The 25296-nt window shown below is 38.3% G+C and overlaps 1 pseudogene; it reads right to left on the reverse strand.

Moving 5' to 3' along the window:
- The window catches only part of LOC113926575, a 36299-nt pseudogene extending 18236 nt beyond the window's left edge, over positions 1-18063 (reverse strand).
- Between the last annotated feature and the right edge of the window lie 7233 nt (positions 18064-25296).

Below are 25296 nucleotides of genomic sequence, written 5' to 3' on the forward strand. Positions count from 1 at the left end.
ATAATTTAAATTGTGCAGTTTCTGCATCCTTTTTTTAACTTTATGATAAATCTTAGAGATTGTCTCATGATAGTTAAAATAGTGTTTCCTTTTTAATTTTAAGGACTGTAGAGTGTCCCGTTATACATCTGTCCCATGGTTTACATTACCAGTACCTGGATGGACTTGAGAGTTGTTTCAGTCTTTTTTCATTACCACAGTGCTGCACCACATATCCCAGCACGTCTGTCATTTTCCGCTCGGGCAAAGTTATCTGTAAGATAGTCTTAAAAATGAACTTGCTGGGTCAGAGGTTTTTGTGCATTTAAAGTTTTGATATATAATTGTGACAGTTTGCACGGTCACTAGCAAATATGAGAAATGGCCTGTTTCCCCAGACCCTTGCCAGCCTGATATCCCAACATTCGTGTCATCTCTTGCTGCTTTTATTTATTTTTTGTTTATTTTTTTAAATTTGAATTCAATTAATTAACATACAGTGTAGCATTAGTTTCAGGGGTAGAGGTCAGTGATTCATCAGTTGCATATAACACCCAGTGGTCTTTACATCATATGCCCTCCTTAATGCCCATCACCCAGTTACCCCAACCACCTCCCCTCCATCTTGCGGCTTTTAGAAGTAAAACAGATAACTTATAGTTTTAATTTGCACATCTTCTTATCACCCCTACAGCTTTATTTTCTTCTACTGTTTTAGCCCAGTGTTTCATGGAGTTGTTCTTTTTCTCACTGTTATATGAGGGGCTCCTTATTGTGTAAAGAAATCTCCTTGTCTGATATAAATTGCAGTTTTTTCCATCTTGTCATTTATCTTTTTGTTTTGCTTATATATTTTTAATAAATAATTTCATTATTTTTATGTAGGTGAAAAACTAATAGTTTTTTATTTTATGTCTTTCTTTCATGTAACTTTTAAAAAGGGCCTCTTTGGGGCACCTGGATGGCTCAGCCAGTTAAGCAGCTGACTCTTGGTTTTGGCTCAGGTCATGGTCTCAGAGTCCTGGAATGGAGCCCCCTGTCAGACTCAGTGCTCAGTGTGGAGTTGGCTTGAGGATTCTCTCTCTCCCTCTCCCTCTGCCCCCCTCCCCCAGCCCCTCACACTCTCTCTTTCTAAAATAAGTAAGTAAATCTCAAAAAAGAAAAGAAAGAAAAAGGGCCTCTTTATTACAGTACTATTTTTTTAATTTTTTATATGTTTACTTATTTATTTAATCTGAGAGAGAGAGCACATGAGTCGGGGGGGAGGGGCAGAGGGAGGGGAAGAAAGAGACTCTTAAGCAAGCTCCAAGCCCAGAACGGAGCCCAACATGGGCTTGATCTCACGAAATCAAGAGCCAGGCACTTAACTGACTGAGCCAGCCAGGTGCCCCTACAGTATTATTTTTTTTAAAGTTCAGATATATTACGTAGGTTTTTAGTTGAATTTTTCATGTTTCAATTTGATCCATCTGAAATTTATTTTGTAAAATGCATAAGGGAACTCAAACTTTTTTGCATATGGCTACCTATAGTCCAGATACCATTTACTGAAAAATCCATATCCTTTCATTAATGCAAAACACCAAATTCATCATATATTGGATTTCAGTATGAATTTGAGTCTATTTTTAAGCTTTCAAAACTATCTTATTGATGTTTAAATATTCAGGGGTCAGTACCAGTGTTGGGATGTTTTAACATGTGATTATTTACCGTTCTCCCCCCAGAATTGCGCTGGATGTTCTTACTTTTAGTTTTTACGTATCTGCCTTAAAATAAGTTTTTCTACTTCCCAAAAAACCTTTTTGCCATATTTATCTCAATCCTATTAAATGTACAAATTGATTATAAGGATTGACATTTTAATTTCTAACCCTCTTTTACAAATTTTTGTCTTTCTCATTAACATTTGAACAATTCTTAATATAATGTTATATACGTCTTGATTTTATTCCAAAGTATTTTATTTGTTTTGATGATATTGCAAACTTGGTCTATCTTCCATTGTATCTTCTGACTTGTTTCCCATTTATTTCAGTGAATTATTTCAAAAAACATGCAATTTGTTTTCTGTATTACAGGTTCTGATATTCTTTGGAAAATACTTTTCATTTTTAAAACTTTTATTGAATGAAAGAAGCTTAACATATATTTCAAAAGTGAGCCACAGAAGCCTCATTTTGTAATTTCCTTAACAGGAATTCTAAAGCCTCTTTGATTTACGGGCTCAGAATTTTCTTCCCTATACCAAATAGCCGTGTCCTCCCGTAGTGATTGTCAGCTGCATCAGGAACTGTGAAACCCTGGGCTTTCATTGCTTTTAGTTGTCTCAGTCTCTTTTCTCTTAGTGATTTATCTCTATTTACTCTTCAGATTTCTTTTTAAATCCTTCATTAAGCAGTTCTTCTTGGACTTATCAAAGAAAAAAAGAATTCACTTCTGAAAATCCCCAACTACCAAGGGTATGGGTTTTGTATTTACCGACTTCAACAGCTAAGCATGTCTATTTCTCTACCACGTCCGAGTGTTCTTTCATGAGTGTGTCCAGTATTGCCATACGTTTGGACCTAGATGCTGAGAATATCCATGGTGTGATCCTTCTGAAGTTTCCCTCGGCACCCTCTCACTGGAGGTGGGGAGAGCTTGACCCTAGGCCAGGCCTGAGAACTAGCCTTATAATGTGTTCCAGTTCAAATGATGCCATTTGAGAGGTAATGTAGATTTGGTGCTAATTAATTCTCAATTCCAAATGAGGTACATCTGAAAAGTAATGGAATGCTGACCCTATGTGGAAAACTGATTATCAAGCTCCCATGTTGAGCCAAAAAAGAAATTTTTTTCTGTGCTATAATAGAATGAGTCGGGCACAGATCTAAAAACAAATGCAGCAAATATTAGAGCTTTTGGCATCCCAAATTCCTTATTAGGTGAAATCTGATACTTTCAATATTAGATGGATCTATTTCAGATCTCTTTGATGATTGTTAGCAAGAATGATATGCAATGGTTTCTTAGGATTATAGGTTAAGAAGACTAAGGCCCTGTTCAACTGGGGCAAAATGAGACCATCCTATAATCACCCCTACTCATGCTCCCTTTTTCCAAGCTGTGCTTTCACTATGTTTCAGTGAGTCAGGGTCATTCTAGGAAATCCCATTTTGAGGACCAACTGGGCTCAGTAATCTCCTCCAAGGCCACTCCTTAGGTTCAGAGATCCACTAGAAGGACACAGAGAACTCAGAAAGTTTTCTGCTCAAAGTTACAGTTTATTACAGTGAAAGGCTATAAATGGAAACCAGCAAAAGCAAAAGGTGCATAAACTGGAGTCCAAGAGAGAAACAACACAGATTTCTAATTGTCCTCTCACAGCAGAGTTGTACAGACAGTATTTAATTCTCCCAGAAATGATGTGTGACAACACGTATGGGGTATTGCCCACCAGGAAAGCTCACCCAAGCCTTGGTGTTTAGTATTTTTATTGTTGTGGGGGACAGTCATAGGTAGGCATGGAGAGCTCATGCAGCTGATCCCAGTTACTCAGACTGAGGCCCCTTCAGAAATTAAACTGATTCAGTATAGCCTAAGACCCTCACCATACATCACATTATCAGCATAAACAATCTGGTAGTTTATGTGGTAGTCCAAAACATATACAAAACATTTTAATCAGGCAAGATATTCCAAGGGCTTATATATTTTCTTCCAGGAGCCAGTCAAGGGCTAGACCTTTCTTTGGAATGTGAACATACCCCAGACCTACTGAGTTAACCTTTATTAGGCAGGCTATAAGAATGAAGATGATGTCATGAGAAAGGTAAAATGAAGTATTTGATCTTCTTATTGAACGAATATGTCAATGTTTTATTATTGGCCTTTTAAAGTATAAATATTATTCTTTCTCTGAAATATATAAGTATCCAGGTGTTACTAAAATACGCTATGTGTTTTTTAAAATTATGTCATTTTATTTCATTGTGATGTTGTAGTTAATAACTTCCAATCTGATTATCTCCTTTTCTTGACAGGAGTATTTGATAAGGAAGTTAAGTAGTGAGTGAACTTCGAGAAGTTATAGCACTGGTTGTCATCTGGACATATTTTTCATGGCACAGATTGGTCCAAAATCCTTTGGTCCAATGTTGGGTAGACTGAGATTATTAGTAAAAATTTTTAAACTCTTTTAGAAGTAATGGAAGCGAAAAATATACTCTTGCTGATTTCAGTTTATTTAAAGTAATGTAAAATAGGGAGAAATGATTCATCTCACCTAATACTATAAAAACAAAACACCAAGAATGATCTCATGTGCAGTCTTTCTCATGAGTCAGTTTCATGCTTTATAGAAGTCAGTGAAGTGTTAATCCTCAAAAATCCAGAGATTTGGACTAAAATTTTTATAAATGTTCCTGTTGTAACTGAAGCTTTTCTGTAGATTATTTAAATAGATTACTTCACTGAGACCTTATGCTTCAGATTCCTACTTCCAAACCCATCATCTTCATGCACTTTAACTGGTAGTTCTCGTTGATCCTGGGATTACAGTTTATATGTCTTTTCCTCCAGGATGCTTATTCTAGCCTGGACCCTTGTTGAACAGGAGTATGGGGAGAAGTGAAGAGATTTTTTGAATTACAGTTTTATGAACCTCATAAAAAGGCTGTGGCTCTTGCATCTGACTTATTTCTTCTGAAGATGCTTGCATCACAACTAATTCAAGTGATCTCAGCAGCAGTTCTAAGGAGAACTAAGAGGAACGTTAACTTTACATTTTTTGTCAATCTCACCCACATTGAAGTAAAACAGTCTGAGTACCCTGCCTTCAGATCAGCATAGAAAGAGTGTTGGTCGATGGTGATATCGCTTCTGTATTCACAATTTTTGCCCATGAGACCCAGTAAATTGTTTCTATTTTTCTTAATATTTTTAAATGCCTGGTGGCACCTGCTCTTTATCCTGAATCTTAGTCATGGGCTTGGTAATATTTAGATCTGCCAACCTACAGGACAGTCAGCAACACCAAGACACAGTGCCCTAATCAGAATTTTCATGAAGGTTAGCTAATGCCACATACTGATAACAGTGGGCCAAGATATAAGTATTACAGTTATTTTTTTTCTGTTAATGAAGTTAAGAAGTATTCATTAAATGTCTACTATGTTTCATATCTGTTCTTATTGCTGGAAATCTAGGAGATAGAAAGCCAGATAAGCATTCTTACTCTACAGATTTATATCTTAATATAAGAAGACAGTAGATAAGTAAAGAGATAGATGAACAAAATATTTAATATTGCGTTCAGGAATGAAACAAACAAAAAAGGTGAGATAAAAAGAGGAGGGGCAAGATGAGACAGGATGGCCAGGGAAGACCTCTTTGAGAACTACATTTGTGCAGAGCCTTGAGAAGGAGCATGTGGGTGAAGAAGCAGGAAACATGGCAGCTATAGGAGTGGAGTTGATAAGTCCTTTTATTGTGTACATGATAACATTCAAAAGAAAAACTCAGGCTTTATTTGATTTATGAGTCTGAATTTCAGAAGAGTATTAATGCAGGAAATATCAATGTGAGAGGTATCAGAATAAAGGTAGCATAAGTCAGGATTAGATGAGATCACTTCAAAGAAGGATATAAATAGAGGAGAATAAAGATCCCAGAGCCAAGTCCCAGAAGGGTTCATAGTTCAGATGCCTGGGAGAAAAGTTGGAACCTGGTAAAGAGACTGAAGAGAAGATGGGAAGAAACCCTGAAGAATGTGGTGCCACAGAGGCCAAGTAAGGAAAGAGCAGGGGTAAGGAGCAGGCGTAAGTCACCTATGAGATATGATGCCAGGCAGGGGACCAAGATGGATACTAGGAAACATCCATTTAATTAGACAAAATGGAGGTCATTGGCAAATATACCAAGAGCAGTTTAGTGGAGTGTTAGGGTTTAAAGCCAGAGAGCAGTCAACTAAAATAAGAGGTGGAAAGAAAAAAGTGAAAAGAGGAAACAGAGACAATATACTTTTGCCTTGAAGAGGAGTGAAAAGAAAAAAAGGGGGGGTAGTAGTCATTCTTTCTGGGGACAGAAGAAATTAAGGTTGCAATTTTGCTGGTGAGAATTGGAATTAAAAGGTTTGTTTAATAAGAAATTTAGAGTCTCTTACCTCAGGACTTCACCCACCAAGGTTCTTTCCAAGCAGTTCATCAAGCAGGATTATCTAGTATGACACAGTCCTGACATAACAACAACCACCACAGCCTGAGAAATCTTGTAAAGAATCTTTTAGGCTTTCTGGTTCACAACAGATGCTCAGTATTCTTTTACACCAGACACAGGAGGGTCCAGATAGTGGATTTAGTTATGGTAGCATGCACAACCAGAACAACCTCTCAGGTGAAATAAAATCACAGATCCATTTTATGCCTCAGGGTTATCCAAAGCACATGTACACCAGCTGGGGTCTGGTGGGACTTCTGTACTTTTCTATGGCACAAAATGTAGGCTAGTTGGTAAACAGCAGAGCACTTTCTCCATCTTTCTCCAATTCTCTGATGATGTCAGTGATGAAATGCGGGGCATTATAGATCTCCATTGATTGTCTTCCATTATAAAAATAAAATTGAAACAATGCTTATTATGTATTGAGTATCTACTGTGTGCTAAGTTCTACAGTGTGCTCCTTCCATACCTGACCTCACTGGTATTTACAAGAACTTTGCAAGTTAGGGCATATTATACTCACTTTGCAAATGTAAATGAAGTTCAGAAAGGCTGAGTGCCTTCCCCAAAAGTACAGTGAGTAAGTGGTAGACCCAGAATTTGAAAACTGGATGATCTGTTTTACTGTGCCTTGCTTTGCAGCCACTTCACTGGCAGAATAATCTTTAAAACATCGATTATCCCATGTACTCCTTGATCAGTAAGCTACAGGGACTTTCTGTTGATTCTCCTATACCAACAGCATGCTCTCTAATCGATAGTGTGACCATAAGGGCTCCATTTATTTCTGCAGAGTCTCTCATCCCACAAATTCAGCAGCTCCTTGTATGGCTAGTCCCTCATCAGGAGCCCCAGTTCACCTCGTATTTTCTAAAAGTATTGTTTTCATGTCTTGATATTCCACTTTAAACTTGCCAAGTATATTCACTCTTGTCTTCCTAAATTCTATTCTGGGCCTAATGATTTTCTTTTAAAAAAATTAATTTATAAATCATATATATGAAGAAAAGTAACTGAATTATATTCTTACTGTAGATAATTTTCAAAAAGTAGGTATGCTCTTTTACCATAACCAAAGTCAAGCAATAGATTATTACCAAAAATCCCAAATGGCCTTGTCACAGCACCTCTCAAATTTCAATTCCTTCCGTTCTCCCACAGGGAACAGGTAGGCAGCTTTTGACAATGATCTCTGCCTTCTAGTATTCAGACCCTTATGGAATCCCCTCCTAAGTGTGGGCTTAACTTCGTTATCTTTAACTCCAACCTGACAGAATACGGCAAAAGTGATGGAGTGTCACTTCCACGATTAGGTTACAAAGGACTGATTTCCGTATCGTTAGCACTCTCGTCTTCTTATCTTGCTCACTTTTTCTTTCTTTTTTTTTTTTTTTTGTCTTGCTCACTTTGATGAAGCAAGTTGCTGTCGTGGACAGGCCCAGATGGCAAGGGTTCAGATTAGTCTCCAGGCCAGTGTGGAACTGTGGCCTTCAGTCCAACAGCCCATGATGAAATTAATTTTATTGACAACCGCATGACTAAGCTTGGAAAGGTGATCCTTCCTCTGTTGAGCCTTGAGATGACTATAATCCCAGGCAGCACCTTGATTGCAGCTTGTGAGAGACCTTGTAGCAGAGGACCAGACTAAACCATGCCTAGATTCCTGGCCTCTAGAAACTCTGAAATGATAGATGTTGTTTTGGGAAGTTTGTGTGTAGTAGTAGATAATTACTACAGAAACTTAAATCTGACTTCTAGCACCGTAGATTACTATTGCCTGTTTGTATCTTTACATAAAGTGAATTATACAGGATGATTTGTTTTATGTTGGCTTCTTCAACATTATGATTTATAATTCGCTCAAGTTGTTGGTTTCAGTAATAATTTATTCATATGTGTTGCAGTTTAGTATGCTATTTGATGAATGCACCTCAATTGTATTATCTGTTCTGCTGATGAGAACTTGAGGTGTCATTTATGGCACTCAGCACATACATAAGCATTTCAGGGCAGATATCTAAGACTGAAATTAGTGGACCCTGTGGTGTTCATTTGTTCATTTTATGGTAGATAATATCCAATAATTTTTCAATATAAATGTCCCAATTTATACTCTCACCAGCAATGTATAAACTTCCAGTGCTCCATAGTCTCACCATCATGTAGAAATGCCAGACTTTAAAATTTTAGTCATTTTGGTGAGTTTATAGTTCTAATTGCAGGTTTAATTTGCTTTTCTTCAACAATTAGTGATAAATAGGAGGTTGATTCACATCTATTATTTATTTGGTTATCCTTTTATCTTGCATATTTTTCTAATGGGTTGTATGTCTTTTTTTGACTTGATGATTGCTTTATGTTTTGGGTTTTTTTTGAGATTATTTATTTGAGAGAGAGTACAAGCAGGGGGAAGGGCAGAAGGAGAGGGAAAGAGAGAATCTCAAGCAGACTCTAAGCTGGGCTTGATCTCATGACCCTGAGATCATGACCTGAGCCGAAGAGTCAGACACTTAACTGACTGAGCCACCCAGGGGCCCCTGTGACTGCTTTATATATTCTGAGGTTGAGTTTATGTGTGTTTGTATATGTGTTCATATATACATATATAATAATGCATATATATAGACACATGTGTACATATACATACATATATAGACACATGTGTACATCTAATAGAAGTCTTTGGTTTGCCTTTTCATTCTTTCATGGTGTCTTTGGATGAACAGAAGATCTTAATTTTAAGTAGTTAAAATTTTCAATTTTTAAAATTTTATTTATTTTAGAGAGAGAGAGAGTACATGAGCAGGAAGAGGGGCAGAGAGAGAGAGGGAGAAGGGAAGCAGACTCCTCACTGAGCACGGAGCCCAATGTGGAGCTTGATCTCAAGACCTTGAAATTATGGGCGCCTGGGTGGCTCAGTCGGTTAAGCGGCTGCCTTCGGCTCAGGTCATGATCCTGGAGTCCCGGGATCGAGTCCCGCATCGGGCTCCCTGCTCGGCAGGGAGTCTGCTTCTCCCTCTGACCCTCTTCCCTCTCGTGCTCTCTATCTCTCATTCTCTCTCTCTCAAATAAATAAATAAAATCTTTAAAAAAAAAAAAAAACCTTGAAATCATGACCTAAGCTAAAACCAAGAGTCCACAGTTAACAGACTGAGCCACTCAGATGCCCCTCAACATTTTATTTGTGGGTGGTGCTTTTGTGTCATATTTCCAAACCTGGAGGACATGAAAATAATATCTTTACTATTTTCTAAACTTTATTGTTTTGTCATTCACATTTAGATCTGCAAACCATGTAAAAATTACTTTTGTGAAAGGTGGGATGTAGGATTCAAGTTGAAGGTTTTTTAATGGATATATCATTGACCTAGCACCATGCATTGGAAAGACTATAGTATTCCCAAAAGTTCCCATGAATCACCTCCCCATCCCCATGTCAGTCTGTCTCTGAGCTCTCTAGCTTGTTGCTTCTATCCATTCCTTTATGCCTGCCCCCATACCATACTACCTTAGGTATTCTAACTTTACAATAAGTTTCGATATACGATAGGGCAACTTCTCTCATTTTGTTCTTCTTCAAAATTGCCTTGCCCATACATGGCTTTTTTGCATTTCCATATAGATATTAGAATAAGCTTGCCTTTTAAACAAGTGGATCCTTTGGGATTTTGTTTGGAATTACATTGATTCTATAGATAAATTTGGAGATAAATGAAATTTTAAAAATAATGAGCCTTCCATGATCTTTATATGTTCCACCATTGATTAGACCTTTTTTAAATCTCTCAGTAGGGGTGCCTGGGTGGCTCAGTCGGTTGAGTGTCTGCCTTTGGCTCAGGTCGTAGTCTCAGGATCCTGGGATCAAGCCCCACATCAGGCGCCCTGCTCGGAGGGCCGTCTGCTTCTCCCTCTCTCTCTCCCCACCTATGCTCTCCCTCTCAAATAAATAAATAAAACCTTTAAAAAAAGAAAGAAAATCTCTCAGTAATATTCTAGTTTTCCATGTATAGTTCTTGTATATGTTTGTTAGATTTATTCCCAGATGTGTTTTAAATAATCTTCTTTGAGCATAAATATATATACAAAAAAGTGCACACCTCATAAATCTATGTATGCCTATGAATTTTTCAAACTAAGCACATCCACATTGCCAGCACCCAAATACAAATATCAAATCATGACAGGACTCCCAAAGTCTTCCTCACCCTGCCATTCTGCTCTGTCACCTCCCATCTCTCCCAATCAAAGATAACAACTACCCTGCTTTAGCACTATAAAAAATTGAATCATAAACTATGTAATTTTTAGTATCTAGTATATTTTTTCAATATGCTTGTGAGATTAGTCCATATTTTTATATGTAGCTGTAGATCATTTTTTTCATTGCCATATAGTATTCCCTTCTATGAATTGCCATAATTATTGACACAAGTGTTGATGGACATTTGAGCATTGTCTAGTTTTTTTTTTTAAGATTTTATTTATTTATTTGACAGAGAGACACAGCAGGAGAGGAAACACAAGCAGGGGGAGCGAGGGGGAGAGGGGAAGAAGCAGGCTTCCTGTGGAGCAGGGAACCTGATGTGGGCTCGATCCCATGACCCTGGGATCATGACCTGAGCCGAAGGCAGACGCTTAATGACCGAGCCACTCAGACGCTGAGCATTGTCTAGTTTTTTGACTATTATGAAAACAATTTTTATTTTTTATATTTTTTCATTCATTTATGTACACATTCTTCCTGTGTATATACATAGAAAAGATGTGCACATACATAGAAAAAGATTTCTGTAAAGACAGTCAGCATTAGCAGATACTACCAAACATTTTCATGTTGTACTAATTTCTATTTGCACTAGCATCACAGAGCATTCCATGTACTCTACAGCCTCATGGATCATTGGTATTGTTGGCTTATCTTTCATTTGGCAGATGTGCATTGGTAACACATTGTGATTTTAATGCCTCATATAATTGAGCATCTTTTCATATGTTTATTGGCTATCTGCTATCCTTTTGTTATTTTATTACGAAAATGATGTCATTTAGTATATACACCTGTTTTTAATATTTCTTTTTTCACACAATTTTTTTTTGAGATCTTGTGAGTTAGTAAGTGTATTCTTGAGTAGATGCTTAAATAGATACATATATAACTTTTGGATTTGATTGAAATCCATTTGAAAGACATTTAGGTTGCTTTCATTTTTTCAACATTTCTAAGACCATCCCTAGTTTTGGGCAGCACATAATTTGTAGCTTATCCTCCAGCACCAAGGGTCAATCTCATGCATGTAAGCCAGTCTCCAGGTCATTCTGTCTTGACATATGAGACACAGTAAAGAATTCAGAGCAGTCCAAGAATATGTGGCATGGACTTCCGTTCCCTTCCCTAGGAATTCACTTTCAGAGCTCTTTTTTGTTTGCTTGTTCATGGTGAACTTCCTCAATCTGCTGAGATCATTTATTGGAATAAAAACCCATTTATGTAATTCAAACATACTGTCCCAAATTATACAGACTCCCAAAGGGAAAAGCACATCAAAGAGTGATTCCCTTTATTTTCGTGTGATGTTTGGGTATTTTCAAGGGCTAGCGGAGACCACGCTGGGTCTTTGTCGGATTCCTGGGAGCATAATTTTTGCAATCTTGGGGAAGCTGACCTCTCACCTTTTAGGTAGTAATTCAATCAGAGATAGAGCCCCACTGCCAAATCCAAGACTATCCATAAAACTTACCTGAGTTGTAATAGATTTTATTAAAGATGAGGGAGGACATCTTTTTTTCCTGATTGCTTTGCTTTGTCACAGATTGAAGGGAACCGTGAACATTTCACTCCATTGAAACCCAGCCCCTTTCTACCTTGCTGGCTCTGCTTTCCTCTGCCTATTCTATTCTTTCCTTTACTCTCTACCTTGCTTTTAGGAACAATTAAAATTTCTCTAACAAAGCAATGTAGCCCCATCTTTTATTGTGTAGGTATCACATCCTTGTATTTGCCCCCTCTCCTCCTGTAGGCATGTCAATGAATTTTTACAATGCACATTTGCCTCTCTATCAAGAGGATCGGATGTTTAATAAATCTTTATCTTTTTATGTTATCCTTGTATTTATTCTAAGAAAGAAGGAGGCTGTGTGTAGAAGACTCTGAATTTAAATATTGCCCAGATACCTTTGCTGGAAACTCTGTAGCAAGACGTATCACAGAAAGAGAGAGCCATGCAGCTTGGATTGAACTACACCACTCGGGTTTTGGCGAAGTTGCCAGCCAGGCAGCAGTTGTAAAGTTCATGAACTCGCCAGTTTTTCTGGTGAGTGAAATGCAGGTAGCCACTAGTGGAAGAATGTGGTGTCTAAAGAGAGCCTGCAAAAGCACGTTAGGGACAGTGGTTTAACTGAACACTTTTAAACCATTTTGCTACGGAATTACATGATCAAAAATAGTCTCTTGTTTTGCTCATACAGAAAGGTACCTGATTTCCTGGAAACAAGTCCATTATGAAAGTAGCTCTTCGTTACTGTCAGTTGAAATCTGAACTCTGTTCACAGGAAATGCCATTTCAAAGGGCCTTAACTGACTTAAGAGATTATTTTGCTGGGTAAAAAACCTTTATATTAGATCATTTTCAAATCACCTTAAACTTACACAATGTTATCTGTCAATTATATTTTACTAAAGCTGGAAAAAAAAAAGTAGTGACTGGAAGTGTGTGCAGTTTGGAGGGAGCAAGGGGGAAAACGTTATGTGTAAGAGTCTGGCACCTCTTGTTTTTTTTAAGCAAGTGTATGGCACTTAGCATTTTAAATCTTTTACAAAGAGGCTAGTAATTTTTAGAAGCCTATTTTTAGGGCTGATGGCATGGCCAGGAATCATCATTTTTGGCAGGCTCCAATTCATTTTCATCCAGTCATCACAGTGAGTTTTGTAAAAGAGATAAGTCATGTCACTTTCCATAAAAGCTTGCGGTTGTCATACTGGGGCCGCAAGATCCTACAGTCTGCCGGCTGCTGGCTCTTCCCATCACATATGCTCTCAGCTTTAGTGCATGGACTTTCATTTAGGTCCCGAACACACCCACCTCTTGTGCAATCAGGAATTTTGCCCATAAACCCTCCTTCCCCCTCATTTCTTCCATAATGGCACTCGTATTAAAAATGCATCTTCCCTCTCATTTCATCAGGGTAAGATGGCTGGCTGGCTAATCTAAATCGGGTGTCCCTTCTATACTTACTCGAGGCACCCAGTATTATTCCTTTACAGTGCTTCTTAGACATTCAAAAATTACATTGGTTTGTATAACTTGTTTTAATGTCTGATTTCTGAACAAGGACCACGGCTATTATTCCAACCACAGAATCCTCAATGCCTTCCCAGTGTCTTCCAGTGCCTTCCACAGCACATGGTCAGTGGTCAGTACATATGCACTGAGTGACTAAATGCAGTCCTGTTTAAAAGTGCTGGCTTTGGTGTCAGTCAGGACTGCACAATGACTTTTGCTTTCTGCATTGTAACCTTGTAAAAAAAATATATGAAAAATCCATAGTCAGTATCAAAACATGAATTGATGAAGGTGAGCTCTTGTCAGCATTGTGTTTGTTGCTGTCGTCATCATGATCACTATCACCTGTGTTAGGCTTGCTTTGATTGTTCTGTGACTCAAAAAAAACCCACTCTGTCCAAGAGACAAATGTATTATACAAAACCCAGGAATTTTAGGGATTTTGCTTAGATTTCTTTTGTATTATTACTGAGAGTTTGGGATTTTTTATTTTGAGCTCAGTTATTTATTTAACATTATTCTGAATAAAAAATAACAGGACAAAATACTGAAAACATTTAATGAAGTAGGGCACACTTCCTCACCCACTGATAAAACAACAACAAACAAAGACCGAAAGAAGTACTGCAGGCATCAGTGGGTTGGATCATGTTACTTTTATTTTCTCCACAGAGAGGGTCTAATCTTCTAAACCCATCTTTTGAGTTTTTCAGAAAAATTATTCTAATTTTTGCTTTGGAATTTCTATAAGCTCATTTTCAAATACATTATGTAATCTTGTAGTTCACCATTTCCTGCAGATATTTTAAAGTTTTTCTTTTATTTATTTATTTTTTTAAGATTTTTTAGCAGGCCTGAGCTGAAACCAAGAGTCAGATGCTTAACTGACTGAGCCACCCAGCACCCCTGTCTTTTATTTCTTTAAGCATAGAGAATTTAAGTTTTTTAATGTGCTTTTTTTTAAAAAAAAAGATTCATTTTATTTGAGAGAGAGAGAGAGTGAGCACAAGTAGGGGGAGGGGCAGAGGGAGAGGGGAAAAGTAGGCTTTCCACTGAGCAGGGAGCCCACATGAGGCTCTGTCCCAGGATCCCAGGACCCCAGGACCATGACCTGAGCCAAAGGCAGACACTTAACTAACTGAGCCACCCGGGTGCTCCTAATATGCTTTTGATAATTCTATGTCTAAAGACTTGGAAGGTCTCTACTTTCTTTTGTTTTTGTTCCTTCCTATTCATGGTGCATCTTTATATTGTGCACTTAGTTATGTTAAGTGTAAGCTGCTTTCGTTTTTTCTGTATCAATATTTTATGGGATTCTTTGAGTCTCAATGAGGATTTTGCCAGGTTCTTCCAGGAACATACTGGTTCTCTTGTCCAGTCCTCCTTTAAAATAAGTTATTTCCTTATCATTTTTTTCTGTGAATGTATGTTTTTATTTCTCTTGGGTAAATAGCTATGAATTGAATTATTGGGTGATAGGGTAAGTGTATGTTTAGTTTAAAAGAAACTGTCATAACTTTTTCCAAGTAGAGGTAGCATGTTATGCTTCCACCAACAACATATGACAGTTCTACTTGCTCCACGACCTCACCAACATTTGGTAGTCTTTTCAGTTTTAGCCATTCTGATGGGTATGTATTGTTAGCTCATGGTAGTTTAACTTACATAAATATATGAATATTTTTTCATGTTCTTATTGGCCATTCATATATCTTCTTTTGCAGAGCATCAAGAATTTTGCCCATGTTTTTTAATTAAAATAATTGCCCATAACTTTATTTTTTAGAGCAGTTTTAGGTTCATAGCAAAGTTGAGTGGAAAGCACATGTAGTTTGCACCCAAGGACAAAAATTTCTTTCTTCACCATTCTTTGGTGAGGGTCTCTCTGAGCTCTCTTCTCTTCTCAACCAGGCCTTGACCTTGGTCCTTGTCCTTGGCTTGCCTAGCCAAACTTTTTCTTTTTCTTTCTTTTTTTTTTTTTAAGTAGGCTCCATGTGGGGCATGAACCCACAACCCTGAGATCAAGACCTGAACTGAGGTCAAGAGTCGGACGTTCAACCACCTGAGCCACCCAGGTGCCCCCAGCCCAACTTCAATAATAATCTTGGTAGGGGTGTCTGGGTGGCTCAGTCGTTAAGCATCTGCCTTTGGCTCAGGTCATGATCCCAGGGTTCTGGGATCGAGCCCTGCATTGGGCTCCCTGCTCAGCAGGAAGCCTGCTTCTCCCTCTCCCACTCACGCTATTTGTGTTCCCTCTCTCACTGTGTCTCTCTCTGTCAAACAAATAAATAAAATCTTAAAAAAAAATAATCTTACAAAGTTAGTTTATTGAGATTCCCCCACCCTTGCTATATGTTAAGATTCCTTATCACCTACTCTTAATGGCATGGATTAAATGCTTGTGTTCTCCCAAAAAAGAATTGGGTATCAAGAAGGGAGGTGCTGCTTTAAAAAATACCTAAAAATATGGTAGCAGCTTTGGAACTGGGTAATGGACAGAGGCTGGAAGAATTTTGAAGTATCTTCTAGAAAATGCCAATATTGCCATGAAGAGAAATGGAAAGGTGATTCTGGTGAGAACTCAGACGGAGGCGAGGAACATGCTATTGGAAACTGGAGGAAGGATGATCTTTTTCATAAAGTGACAATCTCACTGAATTATGTTCACATTTTAGCACTTTGTAGAATGTAGATCAAGTTGGATATTTAACTAAAGAGATTTCTAAGAAGAGCATTGAAGGATCAGCTCAGTTCCTTCTGACTGCCTATAGTAAAATGTGAGAAGAGAAAAAGTAGTTGAAGACCACTTGTTAAGCAAAAAGGAACCAGAACTTAAAGATTTGGAAAATTCTCAGGCTTCTCATATTACAAAAAATAAGAAAGTGTTCTCACAAGAGAACAGAAAGGGTGTGGTGGCAGATGGGCCATTTCATAAGGAAGTCAGTGTGGGTATGAACCACAAATGTAATCAGCCATCTCAACAAAAGGCAAGATCAGAGATGGGATTATGCCAGGAGAAACCCTGCTAACTGGAATGGAGGAAACAGAGAAAACAGGATGAAATGACCAAAGACTCTCAGACTTCTTAGACCCAACAAACAACCATAGCGCTCTTCTGCTGCTAATGTGTACTATTCTTTCAGACAAGGGGAGAAGGACCCTGAATTTGATTCAGAGATTATCAGGGTTGCCACTCCCACCCCAGGCCCAGAGTGCATGGACCTTGGGGGAAGGGGGGAGCAGGGCTGCCTCCACCTCGATTTCAAAGGGTAGGAGCAATATCTAGTGGAGGATCTGTAGAGGCATGACCCTCACTGTGTAGAACCACAGGCACATGACCCCTGCCAGGCAGAGACACAGCCACACAATCCCCACCATGCAGAGTTATAGAGGCAGGGCCACTGCCCCAGTGGATCCAAAAGGCAGAGTATCAAGAAAAAGAGGATTATTCTCGAGCCTTACAATGTCATAGAGTTTCCCTTGCTAGTTTTAGACTTGCTTAGGACGCTCACACCTTTCTTTCCTATTTTTCCCTTTTGAAACAGAATGTCTATCTTTACCCTGTCCCACCATTGTATTTTGGAAGCATATAATTTGTTTGGTTCCACAGGTTCACAGCTGGTGAGGAATTTTGCCTCAGGATGGATCTTCACCTCAACTTTCACTCATATCTGATTTAGATGATATTTAGGCAAGACTTTGGACTTTAGAATTTATGCTAGAATGTATTAAGACCTTTGAGACTATAGGAATGGAATGAATGCTTTTTGTACATGAAAAGGACATGAGTTTGGGGGAGCCAGGGGTAGAATGCGATGGACTGAATGGGTCTCCCCCAAATTCAAATGTCAAAGCCTAAATCTCCAATGTGATGGCATTTGGGGGTGGGGCTTTTTGGAGGTAATTAGATCATGAGAGTGGAACCTTCATGAATGGAATTAATGCCCTAATAAAAACTAGATGAAACAGAATCTCTCTTTGTTTCCAGCCATGGGCAGATACAATGAAAAAACAGCTATCTACAAACTAGGAGTCAAGCTCTTACCAGACACAGGAGCTGCTGACACCTCGATCTTGTACTTCCTAGCCTTTACAACTGTGAAGAAAGAAATTTCTGTTGTTTAAGCATCATCTACGGTATTTTTGTAATAGCAGCTTGAAGTGGCTAAGACTCTTAATATCTAAGTCCTTGCTGTCTTTAACAAGAATCCTGTTAAGCCAGTTTAGCAAGAATCTCCCGACCCTCATTACTTAGTACCTTTCTGTTCATAGAACCTGTCTCTATTTGTCAACTATATATTCCCAGCTGGCTTTGCTATATTTGGAATTGAGCTCAGTATTTCTCTGTTGCAACAGCCTTGACACCTATTGCAATAGTTTGATTAAAGCCCTCCTTATCATTTTAATAAGTGTCAGAGTAATGTTTCTTTTATATTCTGGTGCTGCAACTCAGATAAAAGCAACTTCATCAATATACTTCCAGAACTCTCACCTGAGACTCCAAATACACATCTGTTAGACCTTTGTCCCCATTCCTGACTGATTGATCAGTGATCCATTGGTGAGACTGACTCCTGATCCGGTGCTCCAGATGATAGTCCATTAAAGCGCAGTAAGGATAGATTTTGGTTCTTAAGAGTCTGACTGTACTCGTGAAACTGGGTTAGAACCCCAGACTTCTTTTTTACCATTGATTTAGAACATGGTAGCCTTACAGTTGACTGAAAACCCCCTTTCTTGAATCCCTGCTGACTGCTTGCATCATAGAGGAGCCCTGGAACAAAAAGTCCAGACCTTGAGACCCTGCTTGGTCCTCTCCAAATACAGTCCCCTAGATCCCATCCTCCAATGCCTCCCTACTCCTCATTTCCCCTTTCCTTCCCCTCTCAAATTGCTCTCCTGCTCTTCAGTTTTCCTTGACAACTTAATTTGTTGGATCTCCATCTTCTGTACATGATGATGCTCAAGCCACTCCCACCACCTATTCCTAACAAAGACCAAATTGAGGAAGTAACATATAAACCTTGGTCTTGGTTAAAGATTCCAGTTCCCAAAAAGAAAGGGAAATCTAGGGGTGCCTAGGTGGCTCAATCAGTTAAGTGTCCACCTTAGGCTCAGGTCATGATCCCGGAGTCCCAGGATCAAGCCCCACATCAGATTCCCGATTCAGTGAGGAGTCTGCTTCTCCCTCTGCCTCTCACCCTGCTCCTGTTCTCTCTCTTTCACTCTCTCTGTCTCTCTCTCAAATAAATAAATAAAATCTTTAAAAAAATTAAAAAAAAGAAACGGAAATCTATTGAAAAGTTTAGGAGGTCTTGGATTCTTACTCTCTGAGACTCCCCAACTTATATCAACTTATCCATTTATTTGTGGGACCCAGAGATGCCTCTCTTTGGCTTAAGAAAGCTAAATGAAAGATCTTGGAAGATTTTAAGGGATCTGAAGCTACTGATGAGTCTAGTCAGAGAATAAAAAATTAAGGAAAAACTATTTGAAGCCATTCTGAGTTTTATCTTATTAAAAAGGATTTGTCATGTATTCAAAATTGTAAACAACTAAAGGATGAAATTGTGGCAAATTATCATCACCAATTAGAAACTACTTGGAAAGAGCACTCAGGGCTTGAACTCAATTACCAAACAACCTTTGTTCTACCAAAGGCTTTTGGAATGATCTACGACTTGTGCTTCATAAAAGTATAAAAAAAAAAATTTCTCCTGATAAAATGCTGAGATATCTGAATTTCAGACATTAGTCTAGCACTGTAAGAATAGTATTTTTAGAAAGTAGAAAATATACAATCCAAGCTCATGGCTTTACAGTTAGAACAATTAGAAAACTTAAAGATAGGACCCAAAAATACAGGCCTCCATTGACCAGAATGTTTGCTGGTATCGTATAGAAAAAGGCCATCAGGTTTGGAAATTCCTGACCCTCAAAAGGAGGGAAAAAACCCAAATTCCTTATTCACAGGAGGAATACTAACTCAGCTCTGAGGAAGCAGACATTCCATGCCCTTGATTGCCACTAAATTCACAAGGTTATATTACCCTCATGAGCTGAAGGGCACCTACCACACTTCTCATTAATAAGATGATGGAGGAATAGGGCAAACCTAAGCCTGCCTCCTCACCTGAACACAGCTAGATAAATATCAAATCATTCTGAACACCCAAGAAATCAACTGGAAGTCTTAGAGAATGAAGCTACATGTCTACAAACCAGAAAAATGACACATGAAAAGAACTGAGGAGAGTTCATCCATGGGAGAAAAGAGCGGTGTGCGCCTCCCAGAGGAGGGAACCCTGAGTGAAGAGGGAGTAGTGAGAGAGAAGGAGGAGAGAAAAAAAGCATGGGGGGAATAAAGAGTGAAAACACACAGAGGGAACGGCACAAGGAAACTATTGCTCTAAACCATTGATGGAGGAAAAGGAGAGGGCTACAATACCACCAGTTTTCTATAAACAGTAGAGCACAGATTCTGAGGTATCAGAGCTTCCAGACATAGTCAGGTTCATGCCTGGGGAACTGAGAGGTGTCCCGGTGAGGGAGCAGACCTGAGCCCCAACAGTGTGCAGCCTGAGGATCCTGACGGTCACATGGGGAGAAGCAGTTCCTCTCCTTGGAGTGCATTTTTGGAGAGGTGATACGGCCTCTCTGCAGGCAAAAGACCCTGTGGGCGCCATTGCTCTGCTCACCCAGCAGTATAGGAACAAAGATGCTGACTGAGGGCTGCAAACCCTGGTGGAGCCGGCTGAGTGCTACAATTTACTATAAACTGAATCATTACACAGTCACACTGCTGCTTTCTGGGACAAGTCAGCACTGGCCACTGCTTGAAAGCTTTGAGGAGAGGAGATACAGCCTCCCTACAGGCCAAGGACCCTGAGGGCGCCATCAAGCTGTTGAGCCCACCACTATAGGAACAAAGACACCAGCTGAGGGCTACAAAACCTGGTGCCAGCTGTGTGCTTCGATTCACTGTAAACTCAGAACTGCTGCCCAGTCACACCACTGTCTTCTGTTGTAAACGAGCACCAACTACAAGGCAGGGAAACCCTCCCCGAGAGGATCAGTGTGCGTCCATGCCTCGAGATGTGGGGTTTTCAAACACAGCCTCACCTGAGATAAAACACAGGAGTGCTGAGCCCTTTGTCAGGTGTTGAAACACACAGGGTGAAGGTGTGGACCTGACTGATGGAACCCAAGAACATAGGAGGGATCATTATTTACACATCTCTGAGGGCTCACTAAAGGGAGGTGGCATGCATTTCCCACTCTGGAGATGAAAGAACAGGGCAAAGCCACTTTCACCCCACACCTAACATCTTGATTCACCTCAGTGAGCTAAGGCTTCAGCTCTAGGGGAAACAGGATCTAGCATCCTTTGGAAATTTTTGTTTATTATTTGTTCCTTTCTGTTTTTTTTGTTTTTTGTTTTTTTCTAGTTTTGCTTTTTGGATACAGAAAGAGCATTTTTTAATTTTTCATTGATTTTATGTATTTTAAAATTTTTAATTATTTATATCTTCTTTTTCTTTTTTTTCTTTCTATCTTTTTTCTAACAAGCGTCTTGTAACAAGCAGACCAAAACACACCCAGGATCTAGTTTCGTTTATGTAGTTTATTTTATCTTATATTATTTTAAGTCGGTTTTTTTTTTTAATTTTTCATTTTCAGTTTTTCCATTTTTTCTTTTTTTCCCTCCAAAATCATGAGATGAAGGAATTCACCCCAAAAGAGAGAACAGGAAGAAATGATGACCAGAAATTTAATCAATGCAGATAGAAGATTTCTGAACTGGAATTTAAAAAAAACAATTATAAGGATACTAGCTGGGCTTGAAAAAACCATAGTAGACACTAGAGAATCCCTTACTGCAGAGATAAAAGAACTAAAATCGAGTCAGGCTGAAATTTAAAATGTTATAACCAAGATGCAAGCCAAATGGAGGCCATATAAATGAGGATGGACAAAGCAGAGTAACAAATCAGTGATATAGAAGATAAAATTATGGAAAATAATGAAGCTGAAAAGAGGAGGGAAACAAAGGTAATAGATCATGAAGGTACACTTATGGAACTCAGCAACTTATTAAAATGGAATAACATTCGTATTATAGGAGTTCCAAAAGATGAAGAGAGAGAAAAAGGGGCCGAACATTTGTTGGAGCAAGTTATAGCTGACAACTTCCCTAATCTGGGAAAGGACACAGGCATCAAAATCCAAAAAGCACAGAGAACTCGCATTAAATTCAACAAAAGCCAGCCATTACCAAGACATATCATAGTCAAATTCACAAAATACACAGACAAGAAAAGAATCCTGAAAGCAACAAGAGAAAAAGTGTCCTTAACTTACAGGAAAGACACATCAGATTTGCAGCAGATCTGTCCACAGAAACTTTGCAGGCCATAAGAAAGTGGCAAGATATATTCAATGTGTTGAATAGGAAAATATGCAACCAAGAATTCTTTATCCAACAAGACTGTCATTTAAAATTGAAAGAGAGAGGAAGAGTTTTCCAGACAAACAAAAACTAAAGGAGTTTGTTACCACTAAACTAGTCCTGCAAGAAATATTAAGGAGGACTGTGTGAGTGGAGAACAAAGACGAAAAGCAACAAAGACTATAGAGGACCAGAGAACATCACCACCAACTCTACAGATAACACAATGACAATAGATTCATATCTTTCAATAATCACTCTGAATGTAAATGGACTAAACGCTCTGATCAAAAGACATGGGGTATCAGAATGGATTAAAAAACAAGATCCATCTATATGCTGCCTACAAGAGACTCATTTTAGACCTACAGACATCTGCAGATTCAAAGTGAGGGGATGGAGAACCATCTGTCATGCAAATGGACATAAAAAGAAAGCCAGAGTAGTCATACTTCTGTCAGATAAACTAGATTTTAGCAAAGACTCTAACAAGATATGAGGAAGGGCGTTATAACTAAGGGGTCTATCCATCAAGAAGATCTAACAATTGTAAATATTTATACCCCCAAATTGGGAGCACCCAAATATATAAATTAATAATAAACATAAACTCATTGATAATAATACAGTAATAGTAGGGACCTTTAACACCCCACTTACAGCAATGGACAGATCATCTAAGCAGAAAATCAACAAGGAAACAGTGGCACTGAATGACACACTGGACCGGATGGACTTAACAGATATGTATTCAGAACATTTCATCCTAAAGCAGCAAAGTACACATTCTTTTTGAGTGCACATGGAACATTCTCCAGAATAGATCACATACTGGGTCACAAATCAGCCCTCAACAAGTACAAAAAGACTGAGATCATACTATGCACATTATCAGACCACAATGTTATGAAACTGAAAGTCAACCACAAGAAAAAATTTGGAAAGACCTCAAATACATGAGGGTTAAAGAACATCCTACTAAAGAATGAATGGGTTATCCAGGAAATTAAGGAAGAAATAAAAAAAATACTTGGAAACAAATGAAAATGAAAACACACAGTCCAAAATGTTTGGGATGCAGCAAAGGCAGTCCTAAGAGGGAAGTATATTGCAATACGGCCTACCTCAAGAAGCAAGAAAAGTCTCAAATACACAACCTAACATTACACCTAAAGCAGCTGGAAACAGAACAACAAATAAAGCCTAAATCCAGCAGGAGAAGGAAAATAATAAAGATTAGGGCAGAAATCAATGGTATAGGAAAAAAAAAACGGGGGAACAGATCAACGAGAAAAGGAGCTGGTTCTTTGACAGAATTAACAAAATCGATAAACCCCTAGCCAGACTTATCAAGAAAAAAAAAGAGAGAGAAAGGACTCAAATAAATAAAATCATGAATGAAAGAGGAGAAATCACAATTAACACTGCAGAAATATAAAAAATTATAAAACAATGAGTAAATATATGCCAACAAATTATGTGATCTGGAAGAAATGGATAAATTCCTAGAAACATATAATATACCAAAACTGAAACAGGAAGAAATAGAAAGTTTGAACAGTACTCAAAAATTTCCAAAAAAAAAAAGTCCACGGCTGGATGGCTTCCCATGGGAATTCACCAGACATTTGAAGAAGAATTAATGCCTATTCTTCTGAAGCTGTTCCAAAAAGTAGAAATGGAAGGGAATCTAACTCATTCTATGAGACCAGCGTCACCTTGATCCTAAAACCAGACAAAGACCCCAATAAAAAGGAGAATTACAGGCCAATATCCCTGATGAACATGGATGCAAAAAGTCTCAACAAGATACTAGCTAATTGGATCCAACAGTACATTAAAAGAATTATTCACCATGACTAAGGGGGATTTATTCTTGGATTGCAGGCATGGTTCAACATCCATAAATTAATCAACATGATATACCACATTAATAAAAGAAAGGATAAGAATAGTGATCCTCTCAATAGATGCAGAAACAGCATTTGACAAAATACAGCAACTTTCTTGATAAAAACCCTCAACAAACTACGGATAGGTGGAACATATCTCAACATCATAAAGACCATATATGAAAGACCCACAGCTAATATTATCCTCAGTGGGAAAAAACTGAGAGCCTTTCCCCTATGGTTTGGGGAACAAGACAAGGATGTCCACTCTCACCATTACTATTTAACATAGTCCTGGAAGTCTTAGCCTCAGCAATCAGACAACACAAAGAAATAAAAGGCATCCAAATCAGCAAGGAAGAAGTCGAACTTTCACTGATTGCAGACAATATGATACTCTATGTGGAAAACCCAAAGGACTGCACCAAAAAATTGCTAGAAGTCATACATGAATTCAGAAAAGTTGCAGGATATAACATAAGTGTGCAGAAATCTATTGCATTTCTATACACCAATAAAGAAGCAGCAGAAGAAGAAATCAAGGAATCCATCCCATTTGACATTTCACCAAAACAAAAAGGTACCTAGGAATAAACCTAACTAAAGAGGTAAAAGATGAAAAAAAAATTTTTTTAAAGGAGGTAAAAAATCTATATTCTGAAAACTATAGAACACCTATGAAAGCGATTGAAGAGGACACAAAGAAATGGAAAAGCATTCCATGCTCATGGATTGGAATAACAAATATCATTAAAATGTCTATACTAGCCAAAGCAATCTACACATTTAATGCAATCCCTATCAAAATACCACCAGCATTTTTCACAGAGCTAGAACAAATAATCCTAAAATTTGTAAGGAACCACAAAAGACCCTGAATAGTCAAAGCAATTCTGAAAAAGTAAAACAAAACTGGAGACATCACAATTTCAGATTTCAAGCTATATTACAAAGCTGTAGTCATCAAGACAGTATGGTACTGGCACAAAAATAGACATATAGATCAATGGAACAGAATAGAGAACCTAGAAATGGACCCACAACTATATGGTCAACTAATCTTCAACAATCAGGAAAGACTATCCAATGGGCGAAAAAAATAGTCTCTTCAACAAATGATATTGGGAAAACTGGACAGCAACATGCAAAAGAATGGAACTGGACCACTTTCTTACACCATACACAAAAATAATTCAAAATGGATGAAAGACCTAAATGTGACACAGAAACCATCAAAATCCTAGGGGAGAACACAGGCAGAAACCTCTTTGCCATCAGCCATAGCAACTTCTTACTAGACACATCACCAGAAGAAAGGGAAACAAAAGCAAAAATGAACTATTGGGACTTCATTGAGATAAAAACCTTCTGTATAGTGAAGGAAACAACCAACAAAACTAAAAGACAACCCACACAATGGGAGGACATATTTGCAAGCAATGTATCGGATAAAGGGTTAGTATCCAAAATCTATAAAGAGTTTATCAAACTCAAC

This window comes from Zalophus californianus, chromosome 4, assembly GCF_009762305.2.
Source record: "Zalophus californianus isolate mZalCal1 chromosome 4, mZalCal1.pri.v2, whole genome shotgun sequence".
Taxonomy (NCBI): domain Eukaryota; kingdom Metazoa; phylum Chordata; class Mammalia; order Carnivora; family Otariidae; genus Zalophus; species Zalophus californianus.